Source organism: Protopterus annectens, chromosome 11.part0 (genome assembly GCF_019279795.1).
Source record: "Protopterus annectens isolate FY-2018-M chromosome 11.part0, PAN1.0, whole genome shotgun sequence".
NCBI classification, from domain to species: Eukaryota; Metazoa; Chordata; order Ceratodontiformes; family Protopteridae; genus Protopterus; species Protopterus annectens.
Window position 1 is genome coordinate 657,116,928 of NC_056745.1, and position 26,532 is coordinate 657,143,459.

General features: G+C 38.2%; 1 protein-coding gene across 3 annotated transcripts in view; it reads left to right on the forward strand.

Annotated features, from left to right (window-relative positions):
- TTC38 (tetratricopeptide repeat domain 38) overlaps positions 1 to 26,532 on the forward strand; it is a 1,219,387-nt gene that overhangs the window by 1,091,529 nt on the left and 101,326 nt on the right. The window lies entirely within an intron of this gene.

The window sequence follows — 26,532 nt, forward strand, 5'->3', positions numbered from 1 at the left end:
TATAAATTGTAGCAACTGTTGCTCAAAGCCTTCAGTAGCTTGGAGGTCGGAGTTGACCAGGTATGCACGTCTTCCACTGTTGTCTGTGGAATAGACTCCACCGCCTCTCCATTGCAGCCTCTACCAGGTCCTCAAGCTCAGGTTGCTTTACCGAGTTGCTCTGACATGGGCTATCAGGGGGGTACCACCATTCCCACCCTATGAAGCATGCCTCTTATGGGCAGGAGGTGGTGACCTCTCCCTCACCTGGGTCAAGTGCAGTTGCGATACCCCTGACTAAGCTGGAACTGCAGAAGGCAAAAAAGAAACGCTCATAAATAATGGAATGCAATAGATTTTATTTTACAGCACAAAGTGAGTTCAGAATTATTTTTGGTGATTCTGAATAATGCAAGTAATGCAATATGTGGTCCAAAATAGTAATCTAGACACTAGGTTATTATATATGTAGTCAGATATCATTTTAGTGTGGCACTACAGTTTTTTTCATATTTATGCAGCTATTGCAGTACACTACTCATTAATATTGCACACTAACTTGTTAATTTTATAAATGGATTTTTTACTAATAATTTCATTTTTTTGGTGAGGGTAGCATGTTACTTTCAGGGTTTGAGGAACAACCACATTTGTCTCCCTTGAAAACAGGGGGCAGTTCATTTCGATATCATCCAATGCTGATAACCAAGAAAAAGAAAGAAGAAGAAAGTGTAGCTAATAGAAATCCATGAATTTCTGTGTACAGTCATCATTATTTATTTGTTTTTGGCTGTAGACATCATTGACTGCCGGGTTATATATGTTTTTTTTTCATGTAACTAATGGTAAACTGATCAGTGCAATCAGAATTCCTTGTCTGATCAGCTTGTGCTCACCCTCACCCCCAATTTGCTTTTCATTTCCTGACTGGTAATACAACAAGTAGCCCTTTAACTTTACTGAAAGTGCAAAAATGTAGGAATGAGGATAATTATCATTTTTCTTCCTTTACTTCCATCTAACTAGCAAATGAAATGAACTGCAGTGGTGATGTTTTTTTTTTAAATTTATAACAAGTAATGAACTCATTACAGATTATGTAAAAGAGTTACAGACATTTCACCACTTCTACAAAGGATACCAGCAAGAACACCATGTACCTTCTTGGTGGGGGTAAGGGTTAGGGAACTATTGATCACAGGAAGTTACTAGGCTATTGGCCCGGAGCCCCTTATAAGCCTAGGCAAGAGTTTAACCCATGTTTAGACAAGTCAGCACCCGTAGTCCCTGTCCAGCAGGGACACAGGTGGAATCCCAGGGATGTATTTTCTATTTCCCATCCAGTTATCCAGGTTGCACTTAAAAGGGGTAAATAGATACTCTGCTTGACGTGGAGAGGGAGTCTATTCCACAGACGGGGGAGTCTCTGGCACACAAATCTGTCCCGCCAACAAGTCCAATTAATGTCATAGACCAGGTTGACGGCATGTGTGCGGGTTACTCGAGTGGAGTTTGACTTGCGAATATACAGCAGTCCCATCAAGGCAGGGTCTGAGATCGCTTTGTATGCCAAACAGAGGTCATCTCTGAGGAATCTGTATGAAACAGAGTAGAGGGATAGGGCTTTAGTTTTAGTCTGTGTATGGTAGATTTTTGAGGCCCTGGATTCTCCTGGTGAGGAACCTCTGTGCTTTACGAGGTACATGCTGAATTGAACTGCTTAACAAAACAATATCCAAGCATGATCTTGTCCTATAAGTTGAACACAGTTATACATAAGTAGCTACAGAGACCTGGTTTCAGGGCAATGCACTACTTTCTGGGTATAGTGCCTGTCGCATCTTAAGATATGCTGGCAATTGTATATTAGTATTTGACACAAAAATATCATCACTTCGCAACAGTTTCCTTAGGATATCTCATTTGAACTCTTAGATGTCCAAATCGCTATAAACAAGGTTAATTGTCACTTTGTATCTAGCCTCTATATCCCCTTCTGAGCATGATAGCCATCTTAACACATTAGCTGAAATCCCTATTAAACACAATGCCTTTTTTCTGGGGAACTTCAACTGTCCATCAATAAACTGGCTGACCTGCGCTGCCAATGGTCAGCGTGCCCGGCACTTCCTTAATATTATAAATACTAATATGGTCCAGTGTTTTCAATGGGAGAAAACTGAAGTTTCTCAGTCCTTTACAAAATACTATGAGTTTTTACAGAAGGAACCTACACCCATTCCTCCTGTCCTATCTACTTTAGGGGGTGTGTGTCTTACTGCCTGCAATTTTCTTGATAGTCAGTCCGCTGTCCCTGAAAAGGCAGATAGAATATATAAAATTCTTCAGTCTTTTAATTTTTTTTATATACTATTCCCAAACCTGACCCAGCAGCTATAGCCTTAGTTGACTCCTCTGCTGCTATGCACTTTAATTCCAATCCTACTCTTTCAAATAAGGATAGGAACGTTATTGATAGGTGTGGGAAAAGTGTATACTTTTGCAAATTTGAATTTCAGTATTTTATATTGTCAGGCTCATATTTTAAAGTTTATTCTGATATATTGTGAAAGTACGATGAATGTTTCTTGTGAAGAAAAATCTGCTTTGGGGGCATGGCTTGGATGGCAAGCTGAAAGCAGCAGAGTTCTTCAGTTCTGCAGTCTTCATTTTTTCCCCTACAGGATTATTTTATGTAATTTCACCAACAAAGACCTGAAACTACTAAAATCAGATTCTGGAAGTCGTAAGCTACTAGTTGGTGTATTTTTTAAGCTAAAATTTTCATATTTTGCTGTCAAACTTTCAAATAGAAGGGACATTGAAACCACATTCACAAAGGAAGATGAGCAGCTCCAAGTTTTCTCAGCAAGAAACTCCAATGAAGAAAGAAATACATGCAATCCTTACTACAGTTCAAGACTTGGTGGGTAAAATAGACAAATTAAACTTAAAAATGGACGATATGAAAGAAGATACCACCAAGTAAATAACCTTATTAAATGAAGTTCTTAAACAACAAACTGCCCAGATTGCAGCTTTGGAAGATTCTGTAACATATATAGACTACAGGTTAACAGAAAGAGAGAAAACCATAGACTTTCTTCTTCCAGAAAACACCATGCTCATTGAAAACATAGACGACATGGAGAATAGAACCAGGAGAAACAATATAAGAATCTGTGGCATCCTGGAGCAGATGAAGGGGGATAATATGATTAATTTCCTGACTTCTTGGTTTACTAAAATCCTAAATCTACCGGAAGCACTATCCTTTGGGATAGAAAGGGCACAAAGGTCTTTAACTACAACTTCTGTATCCAGTAAAAACAGCCGTCCACAATCTATTATTGTAAAATTTATCTCTGCTCAAGACAAAGACCTTGTTTTAAGAACTGCCTGGTGCCTTGCTCTGTTAAAAATTGGTTACCAAACTATCAGGTTTGACATTGACAATGAATTTTCACTCCTCGTAATGACCAAAAGAACACCATGTGTCTGTCTAATAAAATCATTAAAAAGGAAGGAATCAAAGCACAACTCATATTCCCAGCAAGAGTAAGACTGTCCCTGCCAGAAGGAAAGAAAATGTTTGACTCTCTCAAAGAAGCATCTGCATTTATCCAAAAATAAAGAACCTTTTAAGTCAACCTGAACCCATGGATTCTTCAATGAACTTAAAAAGACAAGCTTCAAAAATGAGTGAACTATTAAAGAAAAAAAAGAAACCTAGAGACAAATGATTATACATAACTTTACATTTCATGCAAGTTTTTTTCTTCCTTTTAAATAATGTGGAATCATACACAGAAGGTAATGTAACTTTTTTTCTCTCTCCTATTATGTTTTTTACAACAATGCTAACTTTATAAATGATATATAGTCCTCAAAACTCAAGTAAATCAAAATCTTATCCAACTGCAACCTACTATTTTATAGTTTTATCTCTATATACATGGCATAGCACTAGTGAAATGGTATAAAATCACTCAAGTCATTTCATGGATTTATATATATATATATTTCTTTTATATCCTATACTTATTTCTTCATGTGTGTGCTTTCCCCTTCTGTTTTAGTCCTAGTATCATAGTATTTAATCACTGCAGGAGAGAGAAATACTTACTGTGTTACTTTTAAGTATTTACAAAGAAAGTGGTGACATTTTATTATTATATATACATTTACTAAACTGAGCTTCTGCAATGTGTTCCAGTTAGCTAATATGTCTTATAGCTGTGAATGGTTGGTCACTTGGAGCCTTTATTTTAAATATACACCATTTTACAAGTTATGCTTAAAAGCTTCACTTCAGTAGAAAATTCCTGCCTAGTTAGTTTTTGATGGAATTTTTGACAACTTTTGTGATAAGCTCAAGCTTCTAAAGGCTTCGTTTAGCTCCCAGACTTAAGAGAAACATTAAGAGAAACAATCTGTAATGTCTTTCAGGAAGTAGACATGACCTTTGAACCTGTTTCTCTTCACTGAACTCTAACAGCCAATCAGGTTCAAGAATGATCGTTTGAACTGCGTTTTCACTCATTTAGCAATTATTTTTATCTTAAAAAGTCTTATAAGCATGTTTTACTGTAAATAGCGGTCTATTTAATCTGAATTACATTTATATTTAAATAAGAATTACAAATAAGTTTCTGACAGTGACAGTTGTAAATGCATCTTTTTTCCTGTCTGCTTTAATGACATTATAGTCCTGTATTTACTCATAGTAACAAATAATTATTAGGATTAATCAATTTATCGTAGTCTGTTTAGATAAAAAAATAAGATATTGTTTCGTAGTTCATGCATACATAGTATATTAAATCATTTTTTTCTTTTGTATGTTTTTTAAATGAACATGCAGTTTCCCTTTTTCTTGCTATTAACCTGCAGTAGCAAGGAATTCACACTAGATGTCAGGAGATAGTTAGTTTGTGCCTTCTGTGAGAGATGTAGTAAGCCTGGATTTAGTTTACCCATGCAGATGGTTGTTAAAATGTACAGTTTTATTGTTTTCATATTTAGAGTTTTTAAATTGTCCATAACAGTTTTAAAAAATGTATTTGTCATAACGAATCAAGAAAAGCACTTTCCAATTTTACTTATAATAGCAGTCTCCATCAAATTATAATAATTAACATTGTATCTGTTGATGTCAATGGGTTGAACAACCACATGAAAAGGAGTAGTGTCAACAAATATTTAATGCTACATAAAGCAGATTTTGCAGTCATTCAGGAATCTTAGTAACAGAAGATCTAAACAAATTAACCTTTAAGAATTATAATATTTTGGTAAGTTCAAACTACAACCACAAGAGAAGAGGTGTCCTAATTTTACACAGAAAATCAATGAGAATTCCAGAAATAGTTGACTCATACTCAAGCAATGATGATATGCTTCCTTTAGTCATGCTAAAATTAGATAAAAAGAGGCACACTTTTGCAGACACCTACTGGACACTGAGTATTGAGACTAAAACTGTGGGAAAACATTTAGACACCATAACGTTACAGTCTAAAGGTGAGTTACTATTAGCTGGTGATTTTAATTGTATCTTCTCCTCCACTGATAGTACAAGGTCTAAGCCCTTCAAGCTGTCCCGTTGCCAAGCACTTGAACAACTCTATAAAAGACAGAAACCTATTTGACGTTGAGGGTATAAAAATGCTATCCTCTCTGAAATATTCTCACTACTCTTACAGATTTGGCACGCAGACCAACATAGACAAAGTCTTTGTAACCAGTTTTTCACTGGCCAAAATTGATAATGTAGTGCTGACATCATGCCCTATATCTGACCACAATGTTATCACCTTCAATGTAACACTTAATACTGATCCCTTAAACTTCTGCCAAAGACTACCTGCTTATCTAGTAGCAGTACAAGGAATTAAAGAATGATTTTTAGATAAAATAAAGCTTTACCTAGGTGTCAGTAATAATGGATAGGTTTCAGATAGTATCCTATGGGACACATTAAAAGTAGTCTTACATGGTAAAGTCAAAAAGTTGGCATATAAATAAAAAGGAAAATGTGGGATAAAAAACTGGTGGACATACAAAAAGAAATTGATGAACTAAAACTGAAACTTACAGCAATTGACAAATCTACAGTAGATGACATATGTAAACTGAACGAGGACTATCAGGATGTCATGCAGCATAAAATATCAATAAATCTGGAAAAAAGTCAGATTACAATCCTACTCAATTAATCCCAAGACTATGCACAGGATTACTGTTAGATCTAAACATTTAAATGAAAAGTCATATAAAAGAAATAATATACACTAGAAATGATCAGACTATAAAAGTTACAAATCTAAAAATATCTTATGTTTTAAAAACTATTATGAGAATATTAATAATAATAACTCATCTATGTACAAGTGATAACAAAAGTATAGACAACTTTCTTGCTAATAATATTCAAAAGAAACCACCCAAACACAATAGTAATAACATAGATAAACCCTTTTACTTTAAAGAATTAAAGGAACAAATAAAAAATCTTAAGACATAAAAGGCACCATGGCTGGATGGTCTAATTCTAGAATTTTACAAACTCTTACCTGATAACATCTTGAAAATCTTACTCAATGCATTCCAAGAAGTTAAAACTACAGCAAATATCCCTCCCTTCACGGAAATATTCTATCATCTCTCCCATCTTAAAACCAAATAAAGAGCCCAACCTTTGCACATCATACAGGCCAATTTCTTTGCTTAACATTGATTACAAGATATTTATGTCTATCTTAACAGACAGATTAAATATTCTTTCAGTATTAATTCATGAAGACCAAATCAGGTTTATCAAAAACAGAAAGATACAAGACAATGTAATTAGATTAAAGTCCTTAACAGACTTAGCAAACAAGAAAAAAAATGAGCTTTCTATTTTAAGCCTTGATATAGATAAAGCTTTCGACTCTCTGAGTTGGCCATATCTGTTTAAAGCTCTGCAAAAATACAATTTCTCCCCAAACTTAGTAGGATTAATTAAAAAAATATATGAAAAGTCCATAGCCTATGTAAAGATTGGATTTTATCTATCTAGCCCATTCAAAATATTAAGAGGTAGTACAGGGGTGCCCCCTATCCCCATTATTCTTTGCCCTGGCTATTGAGCCTCTTGCACATTGTTAGAAATAATGACAGTGTTAAAGGATATAAAGTGTCAGACATATTATCCCCATGATACAACTGTTTGCTGATGACCTAGTAGTAACTTCTAGTGATAATGAAAATTCAGTAGATCAGCTATTACATAATCTAGACTTCTTTGCAAACATCTCTGGTCTAAAATTTAACTGCAACAAAACTCAGGCACTTCTAGTGAATAAAAATATTACTATGAAACTTAGATCAAAAAGAAACATAAACTGGGAGGGCACGCATATTAAATATCTAGGTATCATTAATGAATCTTCTTCTTCTTCTTCTTTCGGCTTTTCCCAGTTAGGGGTCGCCACAGCAGATCACTTGTCCGCTCATGATTGGCAGTGGAGTTTTATGGTGTTGAGTTGCCAGCCCAGCACCCAACCTATCACAGTAGACACATACACGCACGCATGCCTAGGGCCAATTTAGAGTGTCCAGTCCACCTACAGCATGTCTTTGGGATGTGGGAGGAAACCAGAGCACCCAGAGGAAACCCACGTGACCACAGGGAGGACATGCAGACTCCGCACAGAAGGCACTCCAGCCAAGGATCGAACCGGAGAACCTCTTGCTGTGAGGCGACAACTCTGATTATAAAAAATCACTCACATCTAAATACCAACAACTTATAAACCCAATTAATAATCTGCTTTAAATGACTTGTGTTTCTTCTGTTGCACAGATCTCTACTCGTTTGCAGTGTGTGTATGACTATGCTGATACTTCTTCCAGGACTATGGCCACTGGTATAGTTTTAAGGAAGTTTGCTTGGCTGCATTCTCAGAACCTTTCAGGTGATGTTAAAAAATAGATTTTAAATACTCCCTTGGATAGAGATTTAGTGTTTGGCCCGTCTGCTACAGAAGTGATCAAAAATGTGATGAAAGTGGCAAGCTAATCCAGGTGTTTCCAGTCTTCCTTTTCCAAATTGTCCAAGGGATTTTCTTTCTCCTCATCCAGTTTCAGCAAAAAAAACCAGAGTAAACAATCTCAACAGAATTCAGGTTAAACAGACGTTTAAGAAGAAGTGGCAAAGAGGTTCCAGAAAGAAGTCTCAGACCTCCCAAATCCAAGGACAAGTCTGCATGATTATTCAAGAGACCTTGTGAGCCCCTTTCCCCCTTCCCCTCTTTTTCTTCCAGAAAGTCTGAATCTCCATTTTTCTTTTTGGCAAAAGATGGTTTCAGATAAATGGGTTGTGAAAATCGTTCATCAGGGTTGCACATAGCAGTAGGAGGAAATTCCTCCTTTCAAGGGGTTCATTCTTCATCCTGCAGATCAGACCCTTTTGTTTCTACCTATTCTTCATCACATACTGTCCCAAGGAGAGACAGAACCTGTTCCTCCTTCCCAGTTAGGGAGGAGTTTTATTCAAAGATGTTCCTAGACCCAAGAAAATAATACATTTGGAGACCAGTTCTGCATCTTTCTTTCCTAAACCTGTTTGTGATAGTGCCAAAATTTAAATTGATGTCACATCACAACCACTTGCCTCTTCTTCCTCTTTGAAGTTTCCTGGTAACACCAGACTTAAAAGATGCGGATCATCACATTCCTATTCATCCAGATTCCAGCCATTTCTTGATCTTTTGTGTGTCTGGATCACATTATCAGTTCTCTGCCTTACCCTTTTGACGATCCCCTCTACCAACAGTGTTCACAAAGTGTCTAGGCCCGTTATAGGATACAGGGTGTCCATATTTTTTCCGTATTTAAATGACTTGCTTCTCTTTGCAGTGTCTTTTTCAAAATGTCAGGAATCTCTCTCCTAGGTAAAAGATCTCTTGCACAAGCTGGAATTCCAAAAGAACATTCAAAAGTCTTTCTTCACTCCCTCACATAGGATTGCGTTCCTGGGATGTCAGCTAGTTCCCTCAGCCTTTCTTCCACAGGAAAAAAATAGACCTTTATATCTGTTTCTAAGTTTTTCCATTCAGAATTCAGTCACCGCTAGGGAATATCTCAAGATTTGGGGTCTCATAGCTTCTATGATTCTCATGATATCCCTGGCAAGATTCCGCATGAGAAAGATACAGTGGTATCTGAAATTTCTTTGGTCCCAGCATTAACACCATTTATTTTTTCAGATCCCAGTATGGGGGTTGTCAGAAGAGAAGTCGCATGGTGGAGACAATAGATATCCTTAAGTCAAGATTGACCCTTTTCCCTCTCTGTTCCAAAACAGTCAGTCACCGCAGATGCTTCAGGCTTTGCTTGGGGTGCAGTTTCAGGAAAGAGAAAAGTGCAGGGGGTGTGGGGGACACTGTTAACAGACACAAGCACGTAAATATCAAGGAGTTTGCCCAGGCAAAGAATTTATTTGGACTGCAGGATAGAGATTACCTTCCCTATCAAGGATTGACATCAGAGTACAAGGAGAGAGAAATAAATAGGGGGGGGGGGTCTAAGTGAAAGGCCAGCGCTGCTAGAGTTTTTAGTGGCATCAAGAACAGAAGCTGCTGTTAAAAAGGGAATAATTAGTGCAGCATACAAAATGTTATATAACTATTAGAATCAATCAGAGGAGTTTAGAAAGGACTGGGAAGAGAGACCAGATAAGCAATCACAAAGAAACAATGGGGGATGTATTTATGTATCCCAAATATGCAACAAAGTGTAGAAAATTTAGGATCTTTGCTTGGAAGTGTTTACATAGGCATTTTTGTACCCCAGCTATATTCCAGAGTTTTTCCTTAGGTAGACAGCAAATGTTGGAGGTGTCATGGGAAAGAAAGAAGTAACTGGGAACATATTTTCTGGGAGTGTAATGAGTTGGTAGTCTTTAAAGATTCCCTGCGGACTGCTGTGTCAGAGATGCTGTGTGAGCAAGTTAGTGTAACTAAAGAATGATTTTTTAGAGCTATGATATAGAATCAAAATTGCCTAGACATAGTAAGGCCTTGTTGAGTCTAATTATGGTGGCTGCCAAAAAAGCAATTACTTGAAAATGGAAATCAAAGTTTAAACCAACTTTACTAGAAGTAGTGAATACAGTAACAGAGATATACAGCTGGAATTGAAATCTTTAGAAAAGGGTAGGAGCAAATTACATAGGGAAAAATGGGAACTGTGGGAACAGTACATGCAGAGGAGGAATGAGGTATAAAAGAAGGCAGAATTTGAATGAGGTATGTAATGTTTGACTGACAATGACTGGATATGTGAAGTGCCGCACAATGTTTGCAACCACAATTATGTCAATATAGTTTCTGATGTATAATGTTTGCAACTAAAATTATTTCAGTATGGTTTGTTTTCATTTGTATAAATGTATGATTGCCTATGGCATCCATGATAATTTCATAATGATGATTCTTGTTTTAAAAAAAATGTTTGCCCTGATCAAAGCATCCAAGTCTCTGAACTATCTTTGGTCCCCAGGACCTCTTCAAGGTTACATACAATGCCACAGTGATGTATCAACAAGCAAGGGGAAACCAGGTCAATATCCCCTTTGCAGACTAGCTATCTTAGCTTGGGATACAGCTTCACAGCAGAGTCTCAATCTGCAGGCATCCTGCATTCTGTCAGTACTGTGGCACAGACAAACTGAGCAGGAGTATGGCAGACCCTCAAGAATAGAAACTAGATCTAGGGGTCTTACAAGATTTGATCCATCTGTGGAGAATTTCTCAAGTAGACCTCATTGTGTCCTCTCTGTACAGACAAGTACCAAACTTCTGTTCCAGGACTCCATGCAAGAAGACCTGAAAAATATATGTCTTTTCTTTTCCTTTGGACATGAATGTTCCTGTATGCCTTTTCACCTTCCCACTAATATCTGTGGTACTTCTGAAAATGCAGAAAGAATCCCCCAAGATCAGTGTGGTGGCTCCTTTCTGTTCCAGGCAACTGTGGCTCTCCCTTGTTTTGGAAATGGCCAGGGGCAATTACCACAAGCTTCCTCACAGAATGGATCTACTTACGTGACAACAGGAGTGTTTGATGCAGCCTGACATCAGTCATCTTCAGTTGAGCCTGATGATAGGGTCTTAATACCTTTTATGCACCTGTTTTCTGAGGATGTGCAGCAGGTATTAATAGAGGCAAGAACACCCTGAATAATAGGGTCTTAATTTCCTTTAAGTAACTTCTAGTACTGAATGGGTGCTGTTTATGCTGTTGTACAAACTAGAAAACCTTTTCCATTTTCTAATGAATGATTTTCCAGTAGCAGGCTTTCTTACCTCCAGTAGGAGAGAACGTGGGGCAGGTACTAATGGGAGGTAAAAAAGGCTGCTACTAGAAAATCATACATTAGCAAATGGAAAAGGTTTTTTAGTTGGTGCCAACAACATAACCAGCACTAATTCAGGGTTAGTTGTTCTATGGCTTTACAATATTTATACTTGTTAATATCCTATGACCTTTCTTATTCCCCAATCAAGGTTCATTTGTTGGCCATTTCAGCTCTTTCAAGGCAGACTCATGTCAAAATGATCTTGAAAGGCATTTTGCATAATAGGCCTCCTAGTAAACTGGTGGCCCGTCCTTGGGATCTTAATTTTGTGTTAGAGAAACTAACATTTGCTCCATTTGAACCAGCTAATCTGGCTGACTTGAGGTTTTTAACATGGAAGACAGTTTTATTGATTGCTCTGACCTCTGCACAAAGTATATCTTACAGAATTAATCCTTCTGTTATGCCTGTATCCGAGTTTACTTTAAGTCAAACTATCCATCTCCCCGTTTTCTTTCTTGAACCTAAAAATTATGGAAAAAGGAATACTTCATACCTTGGACATCAACAGATAACTTAGATATTATATTGACAGAACAAAATCTTTCAGGTCATTGGACTAATTGTTCATTTCTTGTGAAGGTAAAAAGAAGGGCCAACTAGTGTCAAAACAGACTATTTGTAAATGGTTGTTTAAAGCTATTACCTTTTGTTATACTCACCATCACAAATCTGTTCCAGCCAGGGTCAAGACCCAGTCTACAAGTATTCTAGAAACTACTACTTGGTCTTCTGTACATACTTTTACAAAGCGCTACAAGTTGGATTCCTTCTGTAGGTCTAGATCATGCTTTGCTACGACCATTCTCCAAGGGCTCTTGAACTCTTCTCCTTCCACCTCCCAAATATAGTTAGCGATGGTAATTTACCCATATCGCTAAGGCTACTGGAGCAGTCATCAATATGAAGAACACTGTACAGTTGTGTATGTTGATCTGATATAACAGTAGATATTTCAAAGTTCAGTGCTACAGTACCTGCTCCCTTCCTTCACCCACCTTGTTTTTTGGTTTGTTTTTTTTATGCCAGGTCATGGGCATTTATTTTTTGTTATTCCTACCATTGTTCTTTCAGGATCAGCCTCCCTCTCTGTGCTGGTAGGAAAGCTCTGAAGAGCTTTGCACCCAAACTTGTCTTTTACTGAGCTCAGCTCAAGCTGATTGACAGTATGGGTGCTTGGAAGGTGCCCTGAAGCTTTGCAAGCTGGCTGGCTGTTATATCCTTGGCAGGATATAACCCATTTAGCAACAGTGATCATTCAGACGTCTACTGTTCTGGTAAGTTCAACTTATACAGCTGTACTTTTGTTGTGTTTACTCGTATTCAATAGGAAACTATTAAGAATTTGTGCAATTGAAAATGGCGCAGCTATTCTGTGTGTTATTTGCTTCATTTTCTTTGGGTCATTCTGCACTTCTGAAAAAGAACAACATAGTTTTAATGAAGGGATTATTTCTGTTAATTTTAATGTAGAATTATATAAAGAGATAACAGATGTTGATAAACAGTTAAAGAGCATTGTGTAACATCAAAAGTATTTCAAGTCTATAAAGCAATAAAAATAGTGCTGAGAGAACTGAGAGTTCTAATACAATCAAATGTGATTAATCCTGATGGACCACTTTTTTAAAACTGGAAAATTGTTCCCTGTGTGTTATTTATTCATTTTCCTTATGTTGAAGGTGCTTTTTGATTTTATTCAAATCACAGACTGTATGTGTGTTGTTACATCTCTAGTAAATGTATATGATAGTAAAATTAGAAGCTGGGTCTTGTAGATTGTTGAGTGTATTAAAAGAACATCAGAATAAAGGAAAATTTTAGACACATTTAAATAAATGTATAGTGGTTGTGTCAGGTCAGGAAAATGAGTTAAAGAAAAATTAAAAAAAAAAAAGGAAAAAATGTGCAGGATTATAGTGCAGACAATTTACTTGGTGCTAGAACAAGAGATCACTTGGTTTTCTAAGGAAGATGCTTTTCAAGGGAGAAAGGGCAGTAGTAAAACAAATCCAAGACAGCCAGCTACATCTCAACATTTCTATGTTAAAACCATCTGATTCATCAGAATCGGGAACTACTGATGAAGCCTTATCAGCTACAGACACAAATGGTGAGGGGTAACTACACCCAGCTGTGAATGAAAGGGTAAATATAGACATACCTGAACTCCATTTATCAGGATCTTGAGGGACGAAAGAAAAAGAGGAATAAAAATAGAGGTTTTCAAATGTTTCAGCAAATAATGACTGCCAACAAATAAATACTGAAATATCAGTTTCTGACTCTATGAGTACAATTTTTTTTATTGATCTTACAATATTTGATTTGTCTTTTCTGAATAAATAATTAAATTTTGTGCTATGGTTAAGAGTGTCTCAGTATTAGCTTGCTACCAGTGTTAAAGCTTTTTGAATGAAAATTAACTTGAAGACTTTAAAAAAAAAAAAAAAAACAGGAAGCAACAAAACCTGTGGATAAAAAGTTTCAAATTTCAACATAAGAAATCTACCTTTGGCCAAACTGCTAATAAAATTGCCTCTGTTTTCAAATGAACAGTCCTACATGAATTGCATTGCATTAAATCAAGAACAGAATAGATATTCAAGACAGTTTTAATAAGGTACAGAGTATGAGCTTCTAACAACTGAGCAATAATAAAAAAAATGCATTTTGTAAGGCTGGTAATGGTAGTATGATGGAGGTTTGGAATACAGTACATTATCAAAAGAAGTACTTGCAGTAGGATAATGCACTATTATAATGGATCTTTAATCCAAAAATTGACTACATTTTTGCAAATGCCTATCCGGGAAGCCATCACTATTATTATTATTATTACTATAAGACTGAGAAGGAATTAATTGTGCAAGATCGTAAACATTATTATTTTTTTACATATTGCCAAAAATTCACAAAAAAATGCTTTAAGCCACCATGTTGGTGTATATACAGATAGGGTCACTAACTGTACCCTGACTTTTTAGCATATTATTTGGCCCCTTCACAAGATGCTGTAAGGGGGAAGAATCAAGCACATTTACTGATTTTTTCCAGCTGATGCAAAATATAGAAATGGAAGAAGGTCAGTTGATGTGGACTTTAGAAGTAAAATCTCTTTACACTTGCAAACAGTATGCTGGCATTTTATTACCTTTTTATTATGCTTAACTGAGCAGGTTTTAATTTTTTTTATTATTATTATGAAGGTAACTGCCATTTTCAAGTGCCAGGAAAGGCCATGGGGGCTTCCTTTGCCCCGGTATATGTTGATTTATTCATGGTAGGTCTTAAACAACTATTGATGTCTATGTACTTTTTGACTGCATGGACATGTGGTGCAGATACTTGGTTGATTTGGAGAACAGATATCACTGAGCAATATCTAAATGAAAACATGTGAGACATTTGTCTTACATTGGAGGTACAGATATTTTTGTTATCATTTTTAGATGTATTATTAAGCAGGTTAATGGATAGTACCATTAGCATCTCATTGATGCTTTTAGTTGGTAATAACTCCTGTCTTATAAGATGAAAAACATTTGTGACTGGAATAACATTGAGATTTGCATTACCAATTGTAAGTACATTTATGCCCATCACAGTACAATTCTGTACCATGTATTAATACAGTACTTTAAATCCTTTGGCCAGTTACCCCAGCCCCACCCCACTCACACTGTTATAACTTGCACTTCTGCCACTGACTGCACTGTGCAGATGATGCCAGCTATGACCAAATAAACTACAAATTTGTGCATGGCATGTGGAGAACTGTCTGATGTACGGTATGCTTGACCATTTTCTAGTCATCATAACCCACAGCTAGCACTGCTGCAGCTAGTATTATCTTTCTAACTTTACACTGTCATGTAGTGAATGTCATGGCCCATAGTTGTAGTCTAGAAGACAAAATCTCACCTGTGCTGCCTTGTACTGTGCATACTCCTTCTGGGGGTGCTATGCTGTTGACTGGCCACCATAAGTATCATTACTCATAGACCAAACATTAAGAGAACACAAAGACCACAGTCAGTCTGGGGCTGGTTTCTCCCTCTTTCTCCAGATCCTCAGTAAGACTCTGCACTGGCAGAGCTACAGAGTTGAGATCTCAGCTACAGCCACATGTGTCACACATACTACCTGACAGTTCATGGAACAGTAACACTTTCTGTTTCAGTACCTCTTCCCCCTTGTGGCCTAAATAGAAATGTGCCATTCTACAGAAGGCACATATGGTACTGCCTTGCTCCTCTGGTGACACTGTGATGACACTAAAAATAGATAATGTGAAGTTGTTCAATCTCACCGTTCATTATTACACATGGGTTCGGTGCGTATCCATCAGCTCCGAGTCAGCCGCTTTACTAGCTGAAGATCTCAGAGTAGCTCGAGACCAGGTCCCTATCCCATGATGCTCTATGTCCTACCCCAGATCTAGTTTGCCGCTGCAACAGATCGGAGGTCATCGGAGAGCTCAGGCCAGTTTGTTTTATATTTACCTCTTTTTGGCAATTTTCTGCTTTGTAATCTAAAAAATTTACATTGTACTGCTTTTGGGCTGCTTAGCCTTTAATTTCCTTATTTAGAGTTTGACGAGTTTCATCCTTTTTAGAGTGGTTGCTCTTAGGTCTTCGGCCATTCCTTAGTTAATCCCTATTTCTCTTATGCTCCTTTGCGGAAGCCTTCAAGTCTTCCTTTGTCAACACCTCATTCGATTGCTCTTCTCTTTTTGGGCCCAAAGTCAAGGAGACTCTCACTAGGTGTGAGCAGGAGGGAAAGACTCTATCTGCCGTAGGAGTCTGTTTTTCCACCCCTACTAGATCATACCCTAAAGGGCAGAAAGGTGGAAAAATGTGGTTCCAAAAGTCCCAAGGAGCTTTTCAGAACACACGTAGTGAACCTCCCCTCCAGGGGCAGAGGAGGGGGTAATAATGGAAGACGCCGCCCCGGCAGCAGAGGTGGTCCGCAGAACCAGGGCGACAGGGATCAGTTCCTTGGTAAGCCCTATCAGCGCTCCTGAAAGGAGGCCCAACTGTCCTACTCTGGAGGCGGTCGGGGGTCATTTAGCTTTGTATCTGGATGCCTGGCTAGGAATTACAGCAGATTCTTGGGTACAAAGCATCGTTACCAGAGGTTACATCATTCCATTTTTAGAAAACCCACCTGTTGGGAAAAAAATCCCAGACATTCCACCCAGTCTCAGGGATCAAGCAGCCATAGAAATCCAAAGGCTGCAGGAAAAAAGAGTCATCCAGCCAGTCCCAGCAGACCAGATAGGATCTGGAACTTACTCCAGATTCTTTTTAGATCCAAAGAAGACAGGGGACTGGAGGCCCATCTTGGATCTCAGCAGACTCAACACATTTGTAAAGGAGAACTTCCGGATGGTCACGCTTCAGTCTATTCTCCCATTCTTCGGAGTGGGTGATTGGATGTGCTCTATAAATCTTAAGGATGCGTACTACCAGGTCAAAATGGCCAGACCATCCAGAGATCATCTGCGTTTCCAGCTGGGAGCCAGTCACTACCAATTCCGAGCGCTACCCTTTAGACTCACATCAGCCCCCAGAGTGTTTACTAAATGCATGGCAGTAGTTACGGCTCATCTGAGATGTCTAGGATTCCGAGTGTTTCCATATCTGGACGATTGGCTCCTTACTGCCACCTCCAGGCATCAACTAATTTTGTCCAGGGATCACACTCTCAATCTCTGCTCTCACGTAGGCATCACTATCAATTTTGAAAAGTCTGCGTTGTCGCCATCGCAGCATATATCATTTATTGGAGCAGAACTAGACACCACCACCGCCACAGTAAAATTGCCCCTGGACAGAATAACCACCCTCTGAAACCAGGTCTCGGACATTTTGCAGAAAAGAAAATTCGGCCCATCAAGTACTGAAGCTACTAGGTACCATAGCAGCTACTCTCATAGCAGTTCCTCTGGGTCGTATGCACATGAAGATTCTTCAGTGGTTACTCTTCACCCAGTGGTCTTACCAACAACCTCCAATGTCGTTCTTAATCATGATTACGGACTCTTGCAAGAAGGATCTTCTCTGGTGGTTGACCAACCAACAAGTTACATTGGGTCAACCATTTGTTTCTCCCCAGCTGTCAGCCACGGTGACCACAGATGCTTCTCTGATAGGGTTGGGGGGGGCTTTTTCAGGGAAGAACAGGAGACAGAGTCACAGTTGCATATCAGTGTTCTGGAGCTGAGAGCAGTGCTTTTGGCGATGTCCTTCATGGATGCATCTGCAGTCATAACAACTGGGTTGTCCTGTCGTCAGGCAGCCCTTCAGTCGGCCGGATTCCAAAGTCCGGGTCCGGCTTCGGCTGATGTCGCACTTCACCCGACGTCATCTCTGTTGGTCTTCACTTCCATGACTCTCTGCCTCCAAGGACTATTGCGAAACAGATGGACAATATGTCTGTGGTCTGGTACATCAACAAACAAGGGGTAACCAAGTCTTACCCCCTGTATCGAGAGGCCTTGAGAATTTGACAGTGGGCAGTATCCGCCTGGCGTTTTCTGATAGCAGTGCATATCCCGGGGAAATCCAGCGTGATAGAGGACAAATTGAGCAGAGCCATTCTCTTACCGCACGAGTGGTCTCTCCAAGACGAAGTTGCAGAAATGATTTTCCGCAGATGGGGCTAGCCTTACTGCAACCTATTTGCATCCCCCATGACTGCCAAATGCAGAAGCTACTTTGCCCTGAATCCCCCTCCGGGGGGCAGCCCAAGAGACTCGCTCGTACACAATTGGCCCCTGGGACTCCTGTATGCCTTCCCACCTACACCCCTGTATGCCTTCCCACCTACACCCCTGATTCCGAAATTCTTGCAGAAAGCCAAGAGCCTAGGAAGGACTGTAATCTTAATAGCCCCCTTTTGGCCTCTACAGATTTGGTTCCCCTTCCTCCGACTCTACCAACTGGAGGAACCTTGGATTCTGGACCCAGTTCCAGACCTGCTGACACATTCGTCAGGGGCCCTCCATCCTTCCCTTTTTTCTCTCAGACTGACAGCTTGGCTGCTCCGATTCCCAACCTACCAGGTTACACGATTATTCTTCTGAGGTACAGCACATTCTTGTGTCTTCGCATAAGGCTTCCACCAGAAAGTTGTATGCTAGTAAATGGAAGCGATTTGCCTTTTGGGCCTCCCAAAATAACATTGATCCTTATGTTGCTCCGATTGCCAGTGTTCTGGAATTCCTATCTAAGCTCTTTCATGAAGGTGCTGCAGCTGCCACCATTAGAGTTCAATTGGCTGCAATTTCGAACTTTCATCTTGGTGCTGAAGGTTCTAATTTGATGTCTCACAGATTATGTAGGGCCTTCCTGAAGAGCACCATTCATCTTAGGCCACCTGTTAGACAACCTTTTACTCCCCGGAATCTAAATTTTGTGTTGTCACATATTATCCTTCCCCCCTTTGAACCTGCATCATCCTGTCAGTTTAAGTTTCTTTCTTGGAAAACTATCTTTTTGGTGGCCATTACTTCAGCACATAGGGTGCCTGAGTTTCAAGCCCTTTCTATCAACCCCCCATATTTGGTATTCCATCCAGACAGAGTATCAAGAGCCACACGCTCTAGGGATCTAAACCTCACCACAACGATAAATAGGATGTGCTGGAGGGATAGATTCCTGTCCCAGAGACTCCCCATGCTTTGGAACAGGATTCCAATCTACATTAGGCAGAGCCCCTCACTAACACTCTTCAAGAGAAACCTTGACGAGTGGATGGGAAACAGAAAATTTACCCCGGGTATCACTGCAGTGGCTCTGCTGGACAGAGGCATAGGGAACTAATGGCTCTGCTGGACTGAGGCACAGGGAACTAATCTAAGGAGGCAGCAAAGCCAACACATTCTGGCTAGGCTTATAGATGCTCTCGAGCTGATAGCCTAGTACTTACCTATGAACCTTTCACTGAGGACTAATCCTTCATTCCTGCCAAAAGTGTGTTCTGAGATTAACCTGAATCAAACTATCAAACTTCCAACCTTTTTCAGTAATCATTCTAATACGTTGGAGTACATGTTGCATAAACTTGATGTCCACAGACAATTGAGATTTTATTTGGACAGGACAAAGGAATACAGAAGATCTGAGTAACTCTTTGTATCTCATGCTGACACTAAGAAAGGACTACCAGTCTCTAACGTTACCCTTTCCAAATGGTTAACTGACTGCATTAAATTTATATGCTCTTCAGCAAACCAAACATTAGAGCAGGGTGTGAAGGCGCACTCCATTAGGGCTGTTTCTACTACTTCTGCCTATGAGGCTCAAATGCCTTTGGACACTATGTGTGCTGCTGCCACTTGCTCTAAGCTGCATACCTTTATCACTCATTACAAAGTGGACAGGGCCTCCAGGGACAGGGTTTCCTTTGGTTCCACTGTCCTCAGGAATATACTCCCTTGAGCCACCCAGGATTAGGGTGCTTGGGACGCTACCCATGTGTAAGAATGAATGGCGAGATAGAACAACTTCACATAAAGAAGTTATGTACTTACCATAATGTTCCATGTGAGTTGTTCATCTCGCCTTCATTCTTACATTCCCACCCACCTTCCCCCTCCAGGGTCTCGAAGAACGAGTAGACTTGGGGTCTTGTTCTGGGACTTCTTACTCCAGTTGGAGTATTTATTGGGTTTTACCTGTTTATGCTGGGTTCAGCAAACTAGATCTGAGGTAGGACAGAGAGCATCATGGGATAGGGACCTGGTCTCAAGCTACTCAGCTAGTAAAGTGGCCAACTCGGAGCCGATCAACCCATGTGTAAGAATGAAGGTGAGATGAACAACTCACATGGAACGTTATGCTAAGTACATAACTTCTTTTTTTCATCCATATGGACCAAGAGTATATGAAGGAACTGATATAGTATCCTTGAGGCAGAAGTCTACGAAATACCCAACTTGTCCCCATTCGGTTTGTGAAAGGTCCCCAAGCATAAGTTTTGTTTTGGTAGGGCTAAGTATAAGTTGTGCATTTTTTGCCAGGATTCCACAGCCTTAAATGAATGCTGTGTGATTTTTTTTGGAGTTTTTATAGTGTTGGGGTGGCACAAATCAGGGTGGAATCATCTGCTTATTGAACTACGGAGGCAACTGGGGTGGCAGTGTGAAGATTGTTAGTAAAGATAAAAAGGAGAGGCCCCAGAATAGATCCCTTTGGTACTCCCAAGGTTACAGGCAGTAATGAAGAGAGATTTTGTTGCCATTTTACAGCTTGCTGGTGTTCAGTTAGACCACGTAAGTGCAGAATGGCTAAGTTTAAGTTCCGAGGATGTAGTTAAGAGTTTAGAATGAGAGACGGTATCAAAAGCTTTGGACAGATCAAGAAAGATGGATGAAATTAAATTGCCATCATTGCAATGGTGGTTAAGTTAGATAGAAGATGTTGGTTATTAGCTAGTCAAAGATTTGATGATGATAGTATAGCTATTGGCTAGTAATTTGATAATTGTGATGAGTTTCCACCTTTATGTAGTGGGATGATATGTTATACTTTCCAAATTTTAGAGACTTGTTCTGAGGTGGATCTATTTATTAGTATGGATACTGGATAGGATATTGCTTCTGCAGCAATTTTTAGATATTTGGCAAGTAGATATTCGACAGCAAGTGTAGTAGCTGTAAGCCTTTTGAGATATTTAACTATAGTGATTATTGGAACAGTTTGGAAAGAGAAGTTATTGGGATCTAGTATGGGTACTATATGAGTCTGGGTAGGGGAAGAACAGTTATTGTTTGTGAGGGCTAGTATGGATTCAGTGAAGTATCTGTTAAGTTGTGAGCCTATGTTGTCTTTAGTACCGGTGGGTTTTGGGGAGAGAGTACTAGTTTGTCCTGGCTGTAGGATTTTTTTGATGGCAGCCCAGAATTTTTGTGATTGGACACTGCTATAGTAATTTATTTTGTCCCATCTAATATGTTTTTCATCTTTATTTCAGAGTTCTAGATATGCTTGTTTGTTAGTTGTAGTTTTGTCTTTGAGCCATTTCTCCCAGGCCCAAAAATTAAGGACATAATTTAAATATTGCTCTTATAAGCTTAAAAAGATGCTAGCATAACAGGATTCGTTTAACATACCTTTTATGAATGATTTGAAGTCTGAAAATCAAATGTATGTCATTATTTAGTGACATAAATCCTCAGATCATCCCAATGATTTACCAGAAAAACCTAAAATTTTATGAGGAACAGCCCAAAAATATAAGCCAAAAATCTGTGCATTCTGCAAAAATCTGGACAGTTGAGAGGTATGCACCAAAGCCCTTATAATGTCACAGTCCACTCTAAATCTAAAGCAGTGCTTGTTCTTCAAGGTGAAATGTGTAATTCTTTGCTTCTAACTCCTCCATTGAGGCAGCCAGGTGACACTCGCCATACCAGGTTGAGGTACGACAGAACAAGCAACTCAAAGTATGATACAGTAGTGCTAGTAGCAAAACTGAACATTCTTGCAGATTGCAACATGACTGGAAGAGGTGCAGATTGACTTTTTATGAGGTGAGGACCCAGCCCAGACTTATGTAGCTAATTGCAACTTTGAATCACAAGACCTCAATTACATAGTTAAGTCACATCCTTTGAACACATTTCACATTTCCATCTCATTATATGCTTATTTGACTATGATAACCTTTTTTTTTTTGCATTATAGAATGCCCTACCCATGTGCTTTTGGAAAAAGTCATGCAGCACTTCAGTATGCTGACTTCCAAGGCCTTGCTGCATGCTTATAGGGCATTCTCCTGGAGAGGAACGTGATAAGTAGCCATGTGTAATCCCCCCAGAACTGCCTGCAGTAAGAAATTTGTACAGGCAAGTGATTCAAATAATTGCTCAGGTGCTTAAATTATCACAGCCACTCCTGGCCACTTGCATGGCCAAATGACTGTGCTCTTCCATCACTGTAGATGTAATTGCTGGGGAGTCTAGTAGTCAGGTAGTGTTAGGAGGTATGCGAGTATGTGTTTGTAAGGAGCTGTATGTAGGAGTCTGTCAAGGAGGTGGTAGTATGGGGGGGTTAGTGAGTGGTTAGGTTAGGTCTGTATGCATTTGTGGTTGGGTAAATGGTCAGTATGTGTGTGAATGCCATTGGGTAGAGAGAGAGAGGGGTGTGTGTGTGTGTGTGTGTGTGTGTGTGTGTGTGTATTTGTTTGTAATGAATGTATGAATATGTGCCAGGGTGGCTGTCACACTTCACACACTCCTAGGCTAAAGAGCAAAGCCTGCAGTAGTGGATCAGGGTTACTGTTAGGCACCAGGAATAACCCTACATATGTGGGTCAGGCAGGACATTACACTAAAACAATAGTACAAATGAAGCAAGTAGATTACATCCCAGTATAATACAGTTGGGTTTTCACAGTATTTTCACCATATAGCTTCACTTATTAATTTAGTACACCAATATGTTAGCTAAGTGAATACATACACAAGATGTATAAGTGTGTGACGTAGGAGAAGTATAAATTGCACATCTAGATATGTTGATTTGTGGCTGTGGACAATGGTGGGTTAAATGGTATGTTCATTTATAGCTGAATAATACTGCATTATATCTAAGCGGTTAGATAAATATGTACATTGCAGTATATTACTGTGGGGAGAGTTTTATTAAAATAGTAATGAGCTAAATTACTAGTGGTAGTTAGAATTGTAGTACAGAAGTGACAGAGACAGTTTTTTAAACATGCAGTTCACCATGGAGAAGGATGGAAGGAAGTGAATTTAAGCTGAGAAGGATATTGTCTGGTGGATAACAATAAGTTTTTCCAGATTTTGAGAAAGGAATGTGAAATATAAAAAGCACTTTAGTGTTGTATTTGAACTGTTAAAGTTGCTCTATGTTACTTAAGTGTATATATTTGATTTGCAGTGGAAAATTTATGCTGTAAAAATATCTTGTGGAAAATTGTTTGCTGGTTATGAGGTTCACTCCACTCCATCTAGTCGACCTGATATTAGGTCTGCAACAAATTTAGGAGCACTATTGTAAGCAGATGCTAACTTGTTTATATAGGTAGCTAGAGACGCCTTCCAAAAGTATAGCACCTGAAAAAGGTGTGGGGGGGAGCAGAGCATTGGCAAGTCAGCCTTGGTTGTTGAGGTTAGGTGTGATTTTGCTCAATATAGCTTGCCTTTTAGGTGATTATTATTATTATTTTTAATGTTTTTTTGAACTTATAATCAAGATTTCAGGTCTTGCCTTATTATGAACCCAAGATATTTGAAGCAGCCCCAGTTTCAAAAATCCTACTAATAGAGTTATAAGTGGTCAAGAGACTCAAACAGATAGCCTAATGTTGAGGTTGTAAACTGTGGATTTACTTTTAGCTGGATTTAGTAATATATAAGAATTGACAGGTCTGGCCGGGTTCTTAATGAAATCATCTTGAACGGATGCCTGTATGGATGGTAAGAGAATAGTAGAGCTATTTGTATATGGCACTGGCTGGGCAGTACCACAGTGTAGTATATCCAAAGTACAGTTCACAAGTAGTCAGAGGTATGAATATTCCATATACAAATCATGTTTCCATGTTTATTTAAAAAAATTGGATGTCCCTGGTACCTTCTTCTAGGGGACAGATAGTCAATCTATTCAATTGTACTCCCTTATATATAAAAACAAAATAATTAGTCACTTAGCACAATGAAATTCAAGTAAGCACAATATGGCCCATTTAAACTAATACACTTCACTTGATGTCATTTATCCTGATGTTTAGATATGATGGAAATGTAATTTTCCAAATCAATTTTGTGTATGTTACTAAATCTTTGAGAGTATTGACACATATATTAGTATGACCTTATACTATTTTTTGTTGATTTATTTATTTTATTTTACATTTATTAGGAGAGTCCGACTGGGCAAGAGGCCCATTTTCAGTGGAGGCCCAAGTAGAAAAGCTCCATATACTACTAAGATTAACAATATAGAAACATACACATAAAAATATACATAAATAATTATATATAAGAAATTTGAGGAGAATACAGTTAAAAGGAAATAAATGTTGCCTTCATTAAGATACAGTTTTAAGATCAAGCAAAACAATTAATGAACAGACATAAAAAAGTAGCTGTAAAACAATACTTTTCATTGGAAATTTGGTACAATGCAAATGTAGACTTAGGCAGTTTGAGTTTCTAACATACAGCAACCTGTGAGATGGTAATACAATAGAAGCTGAATAAGTACATCCTGGGATGAGCTTGTCTTAAAGGGTTAAGACTGAATTGTACTAAATTTGTGAACTGTATTTCTGTTGTATGATCTTGCCTAAAAAGCATCTAACTACTGGGCTATTACAGTTTTGACCCTTTACATCACTTGTAAATTTTATGTTTTGACAGCTTGATTAGTGATCAACATTTCAGGGCATGGATAACTTATAGCATGCATTACATCTTGTATGTAACACAGTGGATTCTAATTAATCTCTTTAACCTTATTCACTGATATGCAGTCGTCTACCATGTGTGAACATGCCATGCATTTAATGTTACCCTTAATTTCTTTAAACCTTTTAACTGTTACTTTTTAAAAGGATATGTACTAAGTGATCGGAAAGTCTTGCCTTTCCTTAAAAAAAGACCTTATTTTAGATGCAAATGCTCATGAAGGAGACATATCTAAAAGTGTTATATTTCAGTGTTGCCAAAATGGTCATATTGTGTGTTATAACACAAACAGGTTGCATCTTAAGGTTGTTGGGTTTATTAGACTTAAGACAATAGTTGGCTGCAGGAGTGCGTTGCATAATTTTTATGTCTTTCTAAAAATTTCATAACTGTAACCAGGTAAGTGGAGCATAAATATGTTCTGCCTTCTGTGGGAAAAGTAAAAGCTTCTTCCCTAGAACATAAGCTTTGTCCTGTAAAAATGTTTTTTTTGTGATGATCACTTTTGTCATACAGAAAATTCTGTAATGCTTTTACTTTCCTATGCACTTTGCTTTCACTATTAAAGTGAGAAATGCCAAATATTGCATCCAAGATGTCATTTGTTGTGTGTCAGTAATAGATGTAAATTTTAAATCAGAATCCGTTTTTTACGTATGTATCACTGCTGCAGCACTCTTAGCTATATGGGCATCTTCCACATACCCAAACCATTAGTCAGTTTGAGCTAAGGTGACTAGAGAGTCTACTGCTGCCAGGCTTCCCCGAGACTCCAGCATCTTTTTCTGCTTAACCATGGAACAGCCTACCAGTTCTTCAGTTTTTCCTTCTCCCAGCCATAAAAATAACCACGAACTGCATAAACTAGTAAAACATAACGAAGGCTCCTCAGTTGGTCACTTGAAATAATTTTATTACTCACAATGCACCAAAAAAAATAATAACGTTGTAAACATACACAAAATTAAAATAAAAGTACTAAGCGCTTTCACCGTGGAAAACATACGGGCATCTTCAGAGTACTGACAAGATGTCTAAGCAACAACAGTTAAATACATATGTCGTTAATTACACAACGCCTATCATTGGTTGATTGATTAAATAGTTTTTTTTAAAAATCATTGTACATTGTTAATAATTAATAAGAATATGACACAATTGATTAAAAAATGTAAATTATAAAATAGAACATAATATAATATAATGTAATAAATATTTTAAATATTATAAATATGTATTGTAGTAAAAATTCCATTATAAAGGTAAAAATACTATAAAAACTAGTGTATATTGATAGAAAAATAAAAATAAAATTGAAAATATGTACATAGTATCTTGTAATATTCCTACATTAGAAAACTATTAGCATAATTATGAACTAATTTTCACTAAAAAGAACTAAAATATCAAATACAATGTGATCTTTGTTTTAAAATACTGGAAATAGAGATATGCCCATTAATGCCTTGAAATATGCCTTGAAATATGGACTAAACAGAATGTCTATAGACAAGACTGACACTAACAAAAGAGATGTGTTTATTTTACCATTTAATGAGCATTCTGATACTATAGTCCAAATATTAAATGACACTTGGTTTAGTGTCTTTGCCAATAAGACTGAATACAATGAAATAATAGGGCATTTTCCTAAGGTTACGTGTAGTCGGGGCACCAATCTTAAAGAAAGTATGGAAAA